This window comes from Pteropus vampyrus, unplaced genomic scaffold (genome assembly GCF_000151845.1).
Source record: "Pteropus vampyrus isolate Shadow unplaced genomic scaffold, Pvam_2.0 Scaffold14, whole genome shotgun sequence".
In the NCBI taxonomy this organism is placed as follows: domain Eukaryota; kingdom Metazoa; phylum Chordata; class Mammalia; order Chiroptera; family Pteropodidae; genus Pteropus; species Pteropus vampyrus.
Genome location: NW_011888795.1, coordinates 2,949,816 through 2,956,604, shown reverse-complemented (window position 1 = coordinate 2,956,604; position 6,789 = coordinate 2,949,816). Strand labels below are relative to the sequence as shown.

Genomic DNA, 6,789 nt, shown 5'->3' with positions numbered 1-6,789 from the left:
ATCATACCTGAATAAACTCACTAGATAGGCTGTATAGTAGATTAGACACTGCAAGAGTCTAGAAACTTGAAGACATATGAATAGAAAAGAACTAATTTGAAGACAAAGAACATAAATCAGAGCATTAGTAATTCAGATAATGCAGCATAGTATAATTTAAATCCCTGAAGAGCATCAAATTTGTTTTAAAAATCATCTTACATATCCATACCTATATATCCAATCCTAAGCCATATCCATACCTACATATCCAATCTTAAATATAAATAGAAAGAAAACTTCAACTAGGTACACTACAATCAAACTTCTGATAACAATGATAAAAAAGAAAATCTTAAATGTAGTCATAAAATTTAAAAATATTGCATACAAGAAAGCAATAAGATGATAGACTACTCATCAGAAAAAATAGAGGCCAGAAAATTTTGAAACAATAGCTTTAAAGTGCTATAATAATAATAATAATCATAATCATAATAATAAGCCAACTCAGAATTCTATACCTACTAGAAATGATACTTTAAAAATAAGGATGAAATAAAGAATTTTTTTTGATAGATGCAAGCTGACAGAATTCGTCAATAGCAGAAAGTATGCTATAAGAAATAAGCTATAAAGTAATATTGAGTGTCAACTATAATTGAAAAGTAATAATTAAAAAATTTAAAAAATAAATGAGAGGGCTCTCTGTTTAGGTTTTTGTGTGGACATAAGTTTTCAATTCATTTGGGTAAATATCAAGGAGTGTGATTGCTGGATCATATGATAAGAGCATGTTTACTTTTCTAAGAAACTGATGAACTATCTTCCAAAGTGGCTGTATTATTTTACACTCTCATCAGCAGTAAATAAGATGTTTATAGGAGCTTTATTCATAATTGCCAAAACTTATAAGAAACCAAGATGTCCTCCAGTCAGTGGATGGATAAATCAATGTGGTATAACCAGACAATGGAATATTATTTAGGGATAAGAAATGAGCTATCAAGTCTATGGCCATGTTACCCTGAACAAGCCCGATCCCATCTGATCTCGGAAGCTAAGCAGGGTCGGGCCTGGTTAGTACTTGGATGGGAGACCATCTAGGATGACCAGGTGCTATAGGCGTAAAAAATAAGGGATTGTAAACTGACAAGGTCCTTGCAATCTGTGAGGTCAACAAGGGTTGTGTCACCTAAATAAAAGAAAAAAGAAAGAAAGAAAGAAAGAAAGGAAAGAAATGAGCTATCAAGCCATGAAAAAGACATGAAAGAAACTTAAATGAATAATATTAAGTGAAAGAAGCCAATCTGAAGAGGCTACATACCATATAATTCCAACTATATGACATTCTTGGAAAAACCATGAAGATAGTAAAAAGATGAGTGGTTGCCAGGGGTTATGGAAAGAGAAGGATGAATAGGCAGAGCACAGAGGTTTTTAGGGCAGTGAAAATTCTGTTTCATACTATAATAGTAGATATATGTCATTATACATTTGTCCCAACCCATAAAATGTACACCACCAAGAGTGGACACTAATGTCAACTATGGACCTTGGGTGACAATGACATGTCAATGTGAATTATAAAAAATGTGCTACTGTGGCTAGGCATCTGGGGACACTCACAGTTCTCTGCACCTGGCCCAGGTCTGCACTGAAATTACAACCAAATTATAAAATAATCAACATGGAGAATCACCTAAGTCTAGCTGATTGTAACACCTACATCTGATAATATAAAGGAACCACATCAAAGCCACATCGAAGTTGTGAATCAGGCTGGACTCGCACCTACGGGTGGTGGAGGATCACGGAGAGGGAGACCAAGGCTGCAGAGGCTCTCTTGAAAGACAGGAGGGTTCTGGTCTTATCTGGGGGCTCCCCAGCCCAGGGTCCCAGCCCAGGGAAAAGGAGACTCCAGTAACTCTGTAGAAACTAGAGGGAATTCCTGCTGTCTGTGCGAGATGGAAGGTGACTGAATCCCTAGACATCCCTTTGAAGGACCCACGCACAAGCTTTCTGACCTGCAGACACTCACCCAGGACACCAGCAGTGGGTCAGAGGCTTGTGGGGGATCCATACCGAGAATGTGTGCATTACCTGGTGCCAGAACAAGGGCTGGAAGGGCTGCCACAAATGAAACAACAGGTGAAAACTCCAGAAAATAAGCTAAATAAAATGGAGACAAGCAACCTACCAGAGACAGAGTTCAAAAAAATGGTTATAAGGATGCTCAATGAACTTATGAGGAGAATGAATGCACACAATGAGAACCTCAACAGAAAGATAGTAAGCATAAAAAAGAACATGGAAACTATAAAAAATACTCAAACAGAAATGAAGAATATAATAACTGAAATGAAGAATATACTAGAAAGAGTCAACTGTAGATTGAATGAAGCAGAAGATCAAATCAGCTAATTGGAAGACAAAGTAGCAACATACACCCAATCAGAACAACAAAAAGAAAAAAGAATTTTAAAAAGTGAGGATAGTTTAAGAGACCTCTGGGACAACATGAAGCATAAAATTATCCAGATCATAGGATTTCTTGAAGAGGAAGAGAGAGAGAGCAAGGGATTGAGAATCTATTTGAAGAAATATGACAGAAAACTTCCCTAACCTGGGAAAGGAATTATACATACAAGTTCAAGAAGCATAAAGAGTCCCAAACAAGAGGAATTCAAACATACCAACACCAAGACACATCAGAATTAAAATTCCAAAGGTCAAAGAAAAGGAGAGAATCTTAAAAGCAGCAAGAGAAAGGAAGCTAGTTACTTATAAAGGTAACCCCATAAGAATGTCTGCTGATTTTTCAATGGAAACTTTGCAGACCAGAAGGGACTGGCAAGAAATATTCAAAGTTATAAAAACAAGAATCTACAACCACGACTACTCTACCCGGCAAGGCTTTCCATTAAAATAGAAAGTAAGATAAAGAGCTTCCCAGACAGGAAAAAGCTTAAGGAATTCATCACCAACAAGCAAGTATTACAAGAAATATCAAAGAGACTTCTGTAAAAAGAGAAGGGGTAAAAAAAGAAAATAGAAATAACAAATACAAATAATAAAATGGCAGTAACTATATACCTATCAGTAATCACTTTAAATATAAACAGATTAAATGCTCCACTCAAAAGACATAGGATAACCGAATGAATAAGAAAACAAGACCCATGCACACGCTGTCTACAAGAGACCCACTTCAGATCAAATGACACTCACAGACCGAAAGTAAAGGGATGGAAAAGATATTTCATGCAAATAGAAATGAAAAAAAAAAAAAAAGCCATACTTACATCAGATAAAATACTTTAAAACAAAGGCTATAATAATAGGAAAAAAAAGGGCATTACAAAATGATAAAGGGATTGATAAATCAATAGGACATAACCCTAGTAAACATATACACACTCAACATAGGAGCACCTATGTATATAAAGCAATTATTGACTAACATAAAAGGAGAGAACAACAGTAATACACTCATAGTAGGAGACTTTAACACCCTATTGACACCAATGGACAGATCTTCCAAGCAAAGAATCAACAAGGAAACAATGGGCCTAAAAAATAGACTAGAATAGATGGATTTAATAGATATTTTCAGAGCATTTTATCCCAAAGCACCAAAATATACATTCTTATCAAGTGCACATGGAACTTTTTCTAGGACAGACCACATGTTAGGACACAAAACAAGTTTTAATAAATTTAAGAGATTGAAATTATATCAACCATCTTCTCTGATCACGATGGTATGAAACTACATATCAACTACAAGAAAAAAAAACTGGAAAATACACAAACACATGGAGGCTCAAAAACATGCTACTAAACAATGAATGGGTTGATAATGAGGTCAAGGAAAAAAAATCAAAAGATACCTAGAGAGAAATGAAAATGAAAACAAAACAACTCAAAACCTATGGGACACAGCAAAAGTAGTCTTAAGAGGGAAATTCATAGCAATACAGACCTAACTCAAAAAACAAGAAAAAGCTCAAATAAACAATCTAACCGTACACTTAAAAGAACTAGAAAAATAAAAGCAAATAAAGCCCAAAGTGAATAGAAGGAAGGAAATAATAAAGATCAGAGTGGAAATAAATGAAATAGAATGTAGAAAAGCAATACAAAAATTAATGAAACTCATAGCTGGTTCTTTGAAAGGATAAACAAAATTGACAGACTGTTAGCCAGACTCATCAAAGAAATAAGAGAGAGGAATCAAATAAATAAAATCGGAAATGAAAGAGGAGAAATAATCACGGACTCCACAGAAATACAAAAGATCATAAGAAAATACTATGAGCAATTATATGCCAACAAATTGGACAATCTGGAAGAAATGGACACATTCCTAGAAACATGCAATCTACCATGAACGAGTCAAGAAGAAACAGAAAATCTGAACCGACCGATTACCACGAATAAAATAGAATCGGTAATCAAAAACCTCCCCAAAACAAAAGTCCTAGACCAGATGGCTTCATAGGTGAATTTTACCAGACATTCAAAGAATTATAACCTGTTCTTCTCAAACTATTCCAAAAAGTTCAAGAAGAAGGAAGGCTCCCTAACTCCTTTTATGAGGCCATCATTACCTTGATTCCAAAACCAGACGAAGACATTATAAAAAAGAAAACGATAGGCCAATATGTCTTATGAGCATTGATGCACAAATCCTCAACAAAATATTAGCACACTGAATTCAGCAACACATTAAAAATATCATACACCATGATCAAGTTGGATTTATTCCTGGGATGCAAGGTTGGTACCGTATCCACGAATCAATTAATGTGGTACACTACATTAACAAATCGAAAGGTAAAAACCATATGATCATAGCAATAGATGCAGAAAAAGCGTTCGACAAAATCCAGCATCTATTTATGATAAAAACTCTCAGCAGAGTGAGAATAGAAGGAACATACCTCAACATAATAAAGGCCATATATGACAAACCTACAGCTAACATTGTACTCAATGGGAAAAGACTAAAAGCATTTTCCTTAAGATCAGCAACAAGACAAGAATGCCCACTTTCACCACTCCTCTTCAGCATTGTATTGGAAGTCTTAGCCACAGCAATAAGACAAGAAAGAGAAATAAAAGACATTCAAATTGGAAAGGATGAAGTAAAACTCTCATTATTTGCTGATGATATGATACTATATGTAGAGAAACAAAAAACTATTAGAACTGACCACTGTATTCGGTAAAGTAGCAGGTTACAAAATAAATATTCAGAATTCAGTGGCATTTTATATACCAATGATGAACATTCAGAAAGAGAAATTAAGAAAACAATCCCATTTACAATTGCATTGAAAACTATAAAATACCTAAGTATCAAAGTAGCCAAGGAGGTAAAAGACTTGTTCTTAGAAACTTATGTCATTGAAAAAAGAAATTGAAGAAGATACAAATAAATGGAAACATATACTGTGCTCATGCGTAGGAAGAATCAACATTGTTAAAATGGCCATATTGCCAAAGCAATCTATAGATTCAATGCAATCCCCATCAAAATATCAATAGCATTTTTCAGAGAGCTAGAACAAATAATCCTAAAATTTATATGGAACCATAAAAGACCCTGAATAACCACAGCAATCTTGAGAAAGAAGAACAAAGTTGGAGGTATCACACTACCTGATATTAAACTATACTACAAGGCTACGGTAATCAAAACAGCATGGTACTGGCATAAAAAGATATATTAATCAATGGAACAGAATAGAGAGCCCAGAAATAAATCCACACCTATACGCTCACTTAATATATGACCAAGGAGATAACAATATACAATGGAGTAAAGACAGTCTCTTCAATAAATGGTGTTGGGAAAATTGAACAGATATATGCAAAAAAAATGAAACCAGACCACTTTCTTATACTGTATACAAGAATAGACTCAAAATAGATTAAAGACTTAAATGTAAGACCCAAAACCATAAAACTTCTAAAAGAAAACATATGCAGTAAAGTCTCTGATATTACTAACTGTAATTTCTTTTCGGGTATATCTCCCCAGGCAAGTGAAACAAAAGAAAAAATAAACAAATGAGACTACATCAAACTAAAAACTTTTTGTACAGCAAAGGAAACCATCAATGAAACAAAATGACAACCGACTGATTGAGAGAAGTTATTTGCTAATGATACATCTGATAAGAGGTTAATATCCAAAATATATAAAGAACTCATACAACTCAACAACAACAAAAAAACCCCACAAACAATTCAATTAAAAAAGGAGCAGAAGACCTGAATAGATACTTCTCCAAAGAGAAAATGCAGATGGCCAATACATATGAAAAGATGCTCAAGGTCACTAATTATGAGAGAAATGCAAATTAAAACCACACTGAGATATCACCTCACACATGTCAGAATGGCTATCATCAATAAATCATAGAATAACAAATGTTGGCGAGGATGTGGAGAATGCATTCATTCTACAGTCCCCAACACTATACATTGTTGCTGGGATTGCAAGCTGGTTCAGCCACTCTGAAAAACAGTTTGGAGGTTTCTCAAAAAATTAAAAATGGATCTTCCTTTTGGCCCAGCAATTGCAATTCTGGGTATTCATCCAAAGAAAACCAAAACAATAATTCATAAAGATCTATGCACCGCAATATTCGTGGCAGCACAATTTACAATAGTCGAGATATGAAAGCAACCTAAATGCCCATCAACAGACAATTGGATAAAGAAGTTATGGTTTATATATACAATGGAATATTACTCAGCCATTAAAAAAAATGAAATCCTACCATTTGCAATGACATC

At 34.4% G+C, this 6,789-nt stretch overlaps 1 protein-coding gene and 1 pseudogene across 1 annotated transcript in view; one reads left to right on the top strand and one right to left on the bottom strand.

The window, feature by feature from the left end:
- The window catches only part of FGF12 (fibroblast growth factor 12), a 521,626-nt gene that overhangs the window by 371,128 nt on the left and 143,709 nt on the right, over window positions 1-6,789 (bottom strand). The gene's annotated exons all lie outside the window — the stretch shown is intronic.
- On the top strand, window positions 989-1,107 carry LOC111734344 (annotated as a pseudogene).